General features: G+C 33.0%; 1 long non-coding RNA gene across 1 annotated transcript; it reads right to left on the bottom strand.

Annotated features, from left to right (window-relative positions):
- Positions 1–4673: 4673 nt before the first annotated feature.
- On the bottom strand, positions 4674–8508 carry LOC130464063 (uncharacterized). The gene is made up of 5 exons (XR_008924357.1): positions 8054–8508; positions 7183–7252; positions 6078–6230; positions 5489–5583; positions 4674–5025 (listed from the first exon to the last, which is right to left on the bottom strand). It is a non-coding gene; the product is annotated as an uncharacterized lncRNA (long non-coding RNA).
- Positions 8509–12473: the final 3965 nt, after the last annotated feature.

The following is a 12473-nucleotide window of genomic DNA, read 5'->3' as shown; positions in this document are numbered from 1 at the left end:
TAGGTGTCTACAGTGTCAAAAGTCAAAGCATCCCTATTATTTCAGAACGGAGGGAGTACTACGTATACTATTGTTAGTGACGGATATTAAACATTTTTTGTGATGGGATCAATAGAAAAATTTATTATGATAGTCTGTAGTATAAGATTTATATAACTATATTCAAATTTTAGGTGGATTAAAATTACATTATGAAACTTTCCTCCTGAAGGGGAGGTACTTGGAAGCCATAGTGAAGGTCCGCCATTGATTATTGTCTACTGAATCTTGTTACTCCGTGATAGAGTATAAAATTAATATTGGGGTTTCAACCATCAGCTTAATCTTTTGGTTGAGTTGGTCCTTTGACATGGTATCAGAGCCAACGTGACGCAAAGGTCACGGGTTCGAATCTCATCCACCCTTCTTTCAAAGTGGAATATTTTGCGCTGGGTATGAGGAGGCCTATGTTGCATCCTTTAACACTCCGTATAAGTAGTGTGGCCGAAATTTTCAGCGTGTTCTTAGTTTCGCTCCCCTTTTAAAATCTGCGTGTAATTGTATAAATCTCATACTGTATTTTGTTATTTACTTTCTAATTAAATTTATACAGGAAATGATTATTAAATTGAACATACATTAGAAACAAAAAAAAAATTGTCCCGAGTCTAAACATGTGAATGTGATAGCCAGCCAGGCTGTACAGTATGAGCTCTGAGTATGTGCTTTTGACGGTGATTTATTTGGGTCAAAATTTTCTCCAAATATCATTTTCTTATTCTTTTTTAGGCCATTAAATATGGATCTGGATCTTGAAATCTAAGAGCATATGATTTGGGGGTACAAAATAATTGCCACAAATGTTTCTAGATTGTAGATTTTTTTACATGATTACATGTCAATAATTTTCCATATTTGACAGGGAAAAAAAAATTATACTAATAATTTTATAAGGGAATAATTACTTTTAATAATCCAACCTTTAAGCGATTTTCCAAAATTAATCCAACCTTTCGATTATTATTTAATAATCCAACATTTATACCCCATCTACTTTAGATGCACCCCTTTGACTTGGAACCGCCTTAAACGGTCATCCTTCACCAACTAATTTCAACAACCTACGTCTTCTTCATTTCATTCAATTTTCAACATTTTCATTGACGGCCCAATTCATTCTACAAGGTGGAATGAAATTGTTGATACTATATTGCACATTGAACATCCAGCTCAGTGTAAACTTATTAGGGGTAGTAGAAATAGGGTGTTTGGATTGGGGATATTTGCTTGTGTTTTTCTAGTAAATTTCAATGGAAGTAGTATTAGGATAAATGGGTTTTCTAGAAAAGTGACGATATTATGTGAATGGGGAATTTAATTTAGTGATGAGATTGATGATGATGATGAAGGCCGGTATTCTTTCTATTTTAATTGCTTTTTTTTAGAAGAGTCACCTGAAACCGCCCCATATGCCTCCTCCCAAAAACATAAAACATTGAAGACCATTTTGGCGGATCAGATTAGTGACAATTGAGTACAAATCATACGCTTAAAATTGGCAATCTCAAGTACCACCAACTTTAGGGTCACCCCACCACTCCGCCACCGCCGTTAACACCAATCCCAATTTACAGATTATAACAACGGATTTACAGACTGTTGGCGGGTGAGATTGGAGGAGAACTAAGTAGATTTCAGCTCAAAAATTTGATCGATTGATTTATTTGAGATTATGTTTAAGATTATAACAACAGATTTTTTTTAAAGAGGGTATAGTTTTAATTTTTTGATGGCTGGATCTTTATTCAAAGATGAAGGCCAAAATTATAAGGAAAATTTGGCAGGTGTAAAAGGGTGGGTTTCGTGGTGGAGAAGAGGGGTTTGGAGGAGAGAGAGTGAGAGCGATAGTGGGTTAGGGAGGGATGAGGGCGACGGTGGTGGTGAGTAGGTGAGGTGAAGGAAGGTGGTGGAAAGATGGAGGAAGGTCGTGATTTGTAGTGGTATTGGTTGAGAGAGATAGTGGGGATGAGGGCTAAGTTTTTCATTAGTTCAGAGAACTAATTTACAAAGGCAGGAATGAAGGAGGACGAACAAGGAAGGAAGAGAAAAAAAACATATTTTTAAAAAATAAAATTATAGCCAATTGTTGTATAACACGTGTGCATGTTACCTGTTGTATGGGTTGATGACTGGTTGGGTGTAACGAAAGTTAATGGGATATAAAGGTTAGATTATTAAATAATAATCGAAAGGTTGGATTAATTTTGGAAAATCGCTTAAAGGTTGGATTATTAAAAGTAATTATTCCTTTTATAAGTCAGTTTAGGGTGCGCTCTCTCCATCTTAAAAAATAGTAAGTTTCAGGTATAATAAGTTCAGATAAATTGCAATTATGTCCTATCAATCCAATAAGTTCCAATAACGTTTTATCCAATCAGGCCCGATAAGCCGACTCACTCAAGTAGTCAAGTTTACTCTCTTAAAAACAAGTTTGACTAGGTCCAATAATTTTAAATCGGGTTTGATCAGGTCTTATCAGGTCAATCACGTATGATTAGTTGCAATAAGTTAAAATAACTTCAGTTCAAATAAGTTCAGGTGTCATCCGACAAAGAGAACGTCCCCTTAGTTAAAACGTCTGACTTACACTATTTATTTTAAGTTATTTTGAATATTCTGCATATTTATTTTCCAATGATATGTACAAAAGATGCGAAATTGTTGAATACCACTACATATATCAGTCTTAACAATTAATTACTCCACTTGTCAAATTATCAATTTTTGTATTCTGTATAAGAGTGCTTGAATATATTAATGATTGAAGTTGTGCATTGGTAATTATAAAAGTCAAAATGTTATGATTAAAAGATGATGATCGGAGAATAATTTTAGACATTAGTTTATTAAAGATAATGCAAATTAGTTCCAATAAGTTAAATCTTTTACTAAATGTTAGTTTCGTGGAGTTCCACAAGAGGGGGGGTGAATTGATTTTTTGCAGTTTTATAAAATATTCATGATAAGGAACAGGAACAGCAAATAGAGCAAGCACGATTTAGCGTGGAAAACTCTCTAGGCCCAATAGAGAGGAAAAAACCACGGCCCCTTTGGGGACTTAAACACTTCTACTAATTAGGCAAAACAACTCAGTTTCTTTACAAGCCTAATCTACTCGGGCCACAATCTGTAAATCACCTCAGATTACAGATAACTAGGAACAACCCCACGTTGTCCCCTTCTCCCCATGAAACAATCCCTCAATTGTTCCAACTCACAGATCTCTCTTGAGATCTTTCACTCTTGCTCTAGTAAGCCTGACTCAGGCTTATCATACATCAATTCAACTTTAATGAAATACAGAATAAATAAAAATTAAGATGAATACGAAGATACAAGACCTACCAACCAATACTGCTCTAACTGGGAACAGGAACAGACTCTTAAAAATAAAGACTTTAAAGGTGATACCTGAAAGCTCCGGTTAATGCTTATGAGTCTGATAGTTTTTACGAGAAGAACTTTAGGTGTATTTATAGTGATTATGAGATTTACCCTAGTAAACCTAGACTCCCAAATTCTAATCAGATTAGGACTCTCTAAAGATAAGTTTCTGCTAAGAAACGATTTAATCTTCTAGAGTGTATTAATACTAGATTGAATTCTATCTTTATAAACCTAAAGACTTTAACTACTTCTCGACTTCTTCCAAAGATTATCTTTTAATCATGATTAACTGATTTTAAACATATTGAAATCTTTCTTTAATATTGAAAATCATTTGGATTAAAACTTAGTTTATTCTGCGACCCTAAGAACTTAGGTGATAACTTGACTCTGTAAAAATAATGTTCCCAGACTTAGCAGTATGATTGAGACCGTGGCCTTGTACCCTTGCGTATTTATCAACTACTTCTTAAGACTCCATAGAATCTTAGTTCTTGCATCCATACTTGAATCTTCTTGATTTGTTACATCATTTGATGCTGCTTCAAAGATTTGCTTGACTTGTTTTCTTTCCTTCGAAACTTCTTTATCCACTACAAGAAAAGAGGCATTTAGTGATGGAAAAATCAGTCGCTAAACATCAAAATTCAGTCGCAAAACGTCTTTAGCGACGGATTTGTAACTGATTTGATCCGTCGCTAAAGACCTGGTCGCAAAATTTTAACTGTCTCAGTTTTGCGACCGATATATTATCAATCACCATATGGTAACCACTAAATCTGTGTTTATTTGATGACTGATTAGTAATCATCGCTATTTTGTGACCGGATTTTCTAGTTATTATGTAGCGACCGACACTGTATTAATGTCTAATTTGTGATGGTTATTTCGTGACAATGTAGTGACTGTATTACACGGTCACAAATTAACGACCACCGATTTCGTGGCAATTTAGTGACCGTATCATGTGGACACAAGTTAACAACCAACCAGCTCGTGACAATTTAGTAACTGTATCATATAGTGACAAATTAACAACAAAGGTTTAAGCAGTCGCTAATTTGGTACTAATTGGTACTGGATAATTCCGTCGTAGTTTAGTGACTAAGTGATTTTAGTCGCTAAGTTGGTACTGAATGTATTACTTCCTATGTTGCAACTAAAAAGTCTGTTTTAAATTAGCCACTTTCTTAATATATTGGTGACAAAGCATTTTAAGGTATTATTTGCAATATATATTACTTTATGTAACCCAAAGGAAATAGCGTTTGTACAAGCTAAAACAAACAAACACCTGGAAAACAACACTTTGAAAGCCATAAAGGTAAGACAACCCTTAGAAAAGTTAACCATAGTCAATTATGATAAAAAGTTCCTAAAAGGAGCTCAAACAACCAATTATAACAGATAAGGTCTTCAACTGCTACTACGAATTCCCTACTTCCCTGCAGCTTTGGCTTACAATCTCTATTGCATCTTGACTCCTGGCTAACTGAGCATAAACGGAGAAGAACGGAATTTGAGGCTTGTAGAGATTTATAGCAGAACACAACTATCTGTAGAACCAACAAAGTACGATACAAACAACTGTAGCAACATCTGCAGCAGTACAGAAAACAGTAGTTCGTTAGTAACCTAGTAACCTGAGTATGAATAACCACCAAGGAAATACCATAGATGAGGGTACACAGTATAATTATTAAGGTATTACCACATTAAGCTTGAAGCTGAAGTGATATCAGAACCATGGTCCATGGAAACCAACATTACCTTTGTCTTAAGCCTATACCTTTGTCCGGCAACTTACTAGCTCTTACTCTATATAAAGCGACAACAATCTAAACACCGGAGTAGAAAATATGCTCTAAATCTATCTGACAAGCAAAAGGCTCATAAATTTTGCAGTTTTCGCTAACTAATGATGAACTAGTGCAAAAACAGACAGGCTGATCAAATATTATGGAGTTACTAGCACACTAACAAAAACATGCATCCCAGTAAACATAACTTTCAATTCCAGGTACAGCAGATACAAATGGCCAAGCAAGCAGAAAGAAAATACCTATAGGCTATGGCCAATGAAGAACAGACAACATGTTCACAGGGAAAATTGTATTGGCTTGTCAGAGGCTTCACCATCCTTGAGCCATGGATGATCTGTATTGTTGAATTTCGATTATGAGTTCAGGTAAAAAACAGTATTAGAAAAAGAAAACTACAGTTAATGCCCATCAATCTTTAGACAATAACAGTTTATAGAACCATGAGAAGACATAAAAGTTCATTGGATGCTTGCCACCTCTATAAATACATAGATGAATGCAAGCGAAAATTTCAGGAATAGTCGCATGAAATTTTGGCTTGGCACTGTACAAAGCAAAACCCAATTATTTCATTTAGAAATTCCTTTCTTCCACTCTTATACTATAATCTATTCAAAGATTTCTAAGCCCAATTTAACTCTTTGTTCCTCATAAATATATACAATGAAAATATGGATTCATGTATCGGGTGATGCAGAAATGAAATAGTTATTGCAGAGAAGACAGACCCCAATTTCCTCATCAGCAAACTTGGCCGTGGACATGGAACATTAAACGTTGATCATTACATATACTCATGTCGTATCACTAATTATGAATATTACATACCAAGAACTTGAGCAGCAGTTACTCTTTTTTTAGGATTCGGTGTCAACATCTTCTTCACTAGGTCCTTGGCACCGTTTGAGATTGATGGCCACGGCTTACTTTCACAATCAATATGTCCTTGCAGTATAGTATCAAATATCCCTTTCTCCGTTTCTGTACCAAAAAATGTTCGAAGCAATTAATAAAAGCATCAATAATATAATCGTTATAAGAAAGTAAAAATGCATTGAGACATCTGAGACATCTCAGTGAAATCTCCAAACCCAAAGACTCCGGAGAACAAAAATAGGAGTACTACTCATTGAGCTGTTTAGTTGTCTTTCCAGCACAGTGTAGGTTAATCACAATTCACAACAATCAGTCTCTACAGCCTGAATTCAGCAGACATGAATTTAGTTTCCACCTAAAACTTAGAATACACGAATAAATCCAACGCCTAAGCATCTGTCGTCAGAGTGAAGCTTTATTCTAGACACCAAAATCATCAAATATAAAATTATAGCCAACATCTTTTCCACAAAAAAGAAACCTAGGCTCCCAGCATACTCCCAAACCATGGTGCACTGCAGTAAATCACAGTGAGCTATTTTACAGCCAAGAAAGAGGTACAAAGATAAAATGATTCAAGTATTCTGAATTCATCCAGTGGGGATAAGTGACAGGCAAAAAAGATAGCTGTTCAGCAAAACCACAGGTTCTCAATTAGCCTGCAGATGCATACAACTCTCCTTCTCCGAAACCTAGATTTGTTTGTACTGCAGGAGAGTCCAGACATGTTTTTCTCAGATGCCATCGTAAATTTCATCTAAGACATCTAAGTATAGAACTCAAACAAATTGAAAGACTTCTAAGACATCTCTTGTAATGTAATGCAACCAAGATCAATCTCGTTAACGGTATTTTTTTCACAATTCTCTTCCATATGTTACCTCGTATCATCCATGTAAATCGCAGATATTGCGATTAACTTTGACATCTTTTTCTTTCCTCTTTTGCAAGCCCAAAATAATATATGTGAAACACCATCAAATAAACTAATGAGTCAACACAAAACCAACCAAGGATGATACACACTAAATACAAACAAGGATGTATAGAAGCATACCAGGATTGACGACCATTAGCAAACCAAAGGAGTGCAGCATGTCAGAACCTGTAGAACATAATAACACCAACTGCAAAACATAAACCTGAAAAACATCATAACAAGAACTACAAAACAGGAGCACTACCACTAGATCAACTTCAACCTACAAAATGCAACAGAAGAGTTGGACAGCAGCTCAAACAAAAAAAACAAGGATGCCTGCTTCTTCAACACGCAATTAATAATTCAATAACACTAAATTATTATATTATTATTAACAATAAATTCATCTTCGAAATCATTCATGTAAATAGTCATTATGTATAAGTATTAAACAAAATTCATTTACTATCCAACACTAAACACTGGGTCCAGTTTTAAAATTTTGACATAAAAGAAAGTTGTATTCTTTCTGTATCAATTTCCAGACCTATACCACCAGGTCCAGCAATCTCATTCCTATTTCAAAGCTGCCTCCCAATTTTTATTTTTCTTGAAAATAATTTCCCAAAAATACAAGACTGCGTGAAACATCCCAAAATTAAGAAAATTAAATTTGACCCCAAATGCTTCAGTTTCTCTATCCTCCCAAATTTCTTCGATTTTGAGAGAGATGAGTTACAAGTTTGACTCGGTGGTGATACTGAGTCCAGTCAGGTCACTCCACCTCTTAATAAATTAAAAAGCCTTGTACTCCCGAATTTGATTAATTCTCCTAGTTGAATAAACCCATAATATCAATGAATATCCTTACCCAGATTAAATTAGTGCGAATAACAACCAACAATAACAACAAGAATACTGTCAAAATCAGAGAGAAATTAATCCTAACATCCAATTGATCAGTTTACAAATAACTATAGCAAAATTATAAGAAAGATGATAGTACCTGAATTTCAATGCGTGAGTTGATCTTCGTATCGGTGCCGCCTGCTAGGAGTGATTGTTCGTGCTTTCTTTGAATAATTTCGGGAATAGATGCGTAGAACGAGAGAGACAGACTAATTAAGGAAAATAATAAAACCTAATTGCAGTTTCCATAACCTGATATGCACAAATTATGCCGGGGTTTTTGGAGGGAAAAAATTGGTGTTTTCCATCTCAGAATCGTGGAGAAGAATATGGGAGATCTCCAACTGAATGTTAAGTTCTTCTTGATAGATTTTGAATTTTCTCTTTAAATATTTTTGTGGGATGATGGAGGTTTTTTTTTACTTCCTGGCTTGAGCAATGAGCGCCACAAGAGGAAGGTGGGTTGCTCTGTTTGTTTCCGTGGAGGTTGATGTGATTAACTTGGCTTGTTTTACCCCTTTTTTTTTCTTTTCTTTTTTCTTTTTTTAATAGAAATCACGTGCTTAGTGCTTACTCTTTGGAAATATTGGGTTAGTTTTATTATGGAATGGAAATAATAATGTGTTAGTTTTACTATGGAACTTTTAAGTAGTAAATTTTGTACACAAATTCTTATTTACAAGGGGTGTACAATAAATATTGTACACTAAAGTAAAAGTTGACTCAAAATACATAAAAGTAACTCTTATATATGTAAAAGTTATCTATTTTATATTTTTAAATTTTTCTTATTTTAATAACAAAATTTCTTCAAAATCATTAATAATGTATAAAAGTTAATCATTTAATCTTTTAAAAACTTAATTTATCAATTTTTTCATAATATAAAAGTTAACCAAAACATAGTAAAAGTTATAAAAAACTAGGTAAAAGTTACTTTGGTGTACGATAAATTTATTGTACACCTTGTGCGCGCAAGACCTTCTGAATTTTGTGTTAGGGTCTTGATTGACTCACAAATCCTGCCCAAAAAAAAAAATTCTTTTGAAATTTATACTCCCTTCAGGTTCTTTATGTACCCCAATTACTGAGGTCTCGTGTTTAAATGATAAAAAGAGTTAGTAAAACAATGGACAATAGTGAGTAATGTAAGATATATGATAGAAATGTGTATTATGGGAAAAGGAGTAACATGGTTAAATATGTATACGAAGTACTAAAAATAGAACAAAGTGTAAGTAGGTACAACAAAGAAAACACATCCCTTCTTAAAAAGTGATTAAATACGAGGTGGTGTTTATCTTCATTTCTTACTTTAATGAAATAAATTGATCACTTGACTCAATTGTCATTTTACTTAAAAAATAAGATAAGCAATAATATTATTAGGTTATTTAACAAATTATATATTAGTTTAAGATATCTTTCTTAAGTATAAAAATATTATCTTAGTCTTAGATATTAAAAAAAGAGTTAACCGAATGGAGGAATTACTTGTAAATACTTACATATTAAAGAACTTAAAAAGAAACTTATATATTCTTATGGTTTTACATATAAATCAACTTCTTACCAAGTAATACTTTCAAGTCAAATATCTCCTTTTTCTCTCTCTTCTCTCATCTTTTAGGGTTTCAGTTTTCTTGGCCGTTTAGGCCGGAGTAGTCTAATTTCTTCAGAAATCAGACTATTTCCGACCTTTTTCTTGCTTTTCATTGTTTTCTCTTCATGTTTTGTCTTGTTTTGATTTCTTTTCCATTGATTTGTTCCCAATTTATTTGGATATTTCCTAGAGCTTTCTAGGTTCTTGATTCTCATCCATGGATGAGAATTTTTTTACGGTTTCAATAATTGGGAAGGAGATTTTGATTCATACAGGTTTAGGGTTTATCATCAACTCGTCGTTCAGAACAATTCGTGCGCAGATTGCAAAGGGCTCTACATGGAAAGATGTAAAATCATCGAAAATCACTGCTCGCGTCAAGCTAGAAGCGGTGGAATACGAGACGTATTTTAGGATGCAGAATAGTAATTGTTTGATTGTAACAGTTATGTATTTTCTTTGAATTCTGTGGTATGCAGATCTATTTTATCATTGTAGATGTCGTATGGCTAGTTATTAATGATATTGTTCTTCCTCGTCAAAAAAAATATTTCAAGTTAATTACACATACTGATTAAATAGTTATGTTCAGGAATCCTAATCAATCAAATAGTTACACTTTCTAATCAAATACTATCTCCATTCCATAATGTTCCTCACTTTTCTATAATATGTTGTTTCCAATGCACTACTTTGACCATTGATAGTTTTAATTTGACATTAGTAATAATTATAAAAAAAAAATATATATATTTAGAAAATTTATTACAATGAAAGAATTCAGATCCAATGAGATCCCACAAATTAATTTTCTATTATTTATACTAATAAACTATACCTAGTATTTAAAAAGGAAAACCATAAATGTTTAGATGACATGTGTCACCTTTATCTTTCATCTACGAATTTCTTTTTTTGTTTTCCAATTTTTCCAACACCTTCCACTTCATCTTCCTCATCCAACATCAATTCACCATTTAATTCACATATTCATTCAACCTCTTCCACTTCATCTCCCTCTTTAACATTCAATATTAATTCACAATATAATTTATATATTTGTTCCATTTTCAAATATCACCTACATATAAATCATATATTCCGCTAAAATCCCACACCCTCTCGATAAAATTAGCACTTTTAAAAGACGGCTTAACAACCACTATATAGTTAAATTTAAAAAAGTTTAACAATATGAATTAATAATAATTAAACATGAGAAACATTATATCGAATGGAGGTTACACTTTATCATTATATAGTTATATTTCTTAATGATAAATAACAATAGTCTTATGCGTAAGCGATATCATGGGAGAACTACTTTAAAGAATTTAAGAGGGAGTTAAATATGATACTTCGTAATATATATATATATATATATATATATATATATATATGTATATATGTATATATATATAACCATTAACAAAACAAATATCTTATATTTAAGAGTGAGTATATATAGATTTTTGAAAATTACTCCCTCCGCATTTAATTAAAAGGTATAGTTTGAACGACACGTAGTTATAGTTCGGAGAGCGAGTTGAATTTATTAAAATAAGATGAAAGTGGATAGTAGGTGAATTATTTATTGTAGTAAGAAGATGGCGTGAGTAAGCATGAGGACCACAAGAGCGAGAGACAAATTAATATAATTGGATGAGGACCATGACATGCCAAAAATAGAAAAGTGTATCTTTTAATTAAATACAGCTGATTTTGAGATGTGTATATTTTAATAAATACATACAAAGGGAGTATTGAACAAGTTTTTTTCTTTTCTATGGAGCATTTGAATACTCCTTCTAATTCGTTCCTCAAAGATCTGCAGCCAATTTGGAATCTTGACACTATTCACAATGCAAAAGAATCTTTTAATTTCTTTCCAATATATAAGAAAAAACGTAGGCATGTGGGGTATTTTTTATTTCGTCTCGGCCAGTATTTTAACAATATCAAAATTTTATATTTTTTTACTAACATGTAATTGGAGATATTAACGCTACAAAATGTGCATTGAAAAATGTGCCCAAGGAAATGAAAAAAAATCAGGAACAGAGGAAGTACAAGGTTACATTTAACTTGTCTTATCGTGAATAGTTTGGTTAAATTCGTTTTTGTATTGATTTCATACGTGCAAGTACACTCATGTCTTATTTCACTTGAAATTTTGTAGTAAGTATTATGCTCGTAGTGGAATAGGGACCATAAGTTTTTCAGTGTTTAATTAGTGACTGAAATTTAGTTAGTAGTAAAATTGCGACTGAAATGTGTGACAGAACAATAACTGTAGCTAACAAGTGACAGAAAATTATCCAGTCCTTATTTTGTGACTAAGACATTGCGACTGAAATCGTGTCTGTAGGTTTTTAGGGATTGAAATTGTTTTGTAGCAAAGTAGTGACTAAAAAGTATTTCAGTAATTATTTAGCGATCGAAATTGGTAACAGAAATTTTGTTGGTAATTAAATAGAGACTAGAATTCTTTCGGTAAATCGTTAGTGACCAACATATGGTTGGCTGGTAATTTGTTACAGATTTTTGTGACCGAATGATAATCCGTAGTTAAATAGGGACCGCAAATATTTCCGCGCTAAATTGGCGACTGACACTTGACTAGTAGTAATTTAGCAACTGACTTTTGTACGGTTACAAAGATCCGTCGTTAAACGGCCCTTTTCTTGTAGTGATCCACATTAGTACGAGCTGAAAGTAGCCACTTCTTTCTAGTCCTGTCAGTTTTAGAATGTAAAACGTAAGCACAAATAAGCTTGTCATCATCAAAATTCAGGGACCAACACTAAAGATACACAAATAAAATCTAAGCAAAACGTTTTATTAAGTTTTAAAGTTAAGTTTAGACAAAATAAGTTAAACAACACACCATTCATTTATCTATGTCAACTACGGT

This window comes from Spinacia oleracea, chromosome 6, assembly GCF_020520425.1.
Source record: "Spinacia oleracea cultivar Varoflay chromosome 6, BTI_SOV_V1, whole genome shotgun sequence".
NCBI lineage: Eukaryota > Viridiplantae > Streptophyta > Magnoliopsida > Caryophyllales > Amaranthaceae > Spinacia > Spinacia oleracea.
This window is presented reverse-complemented; position numbering and strand designations above follow the sequence as displayed.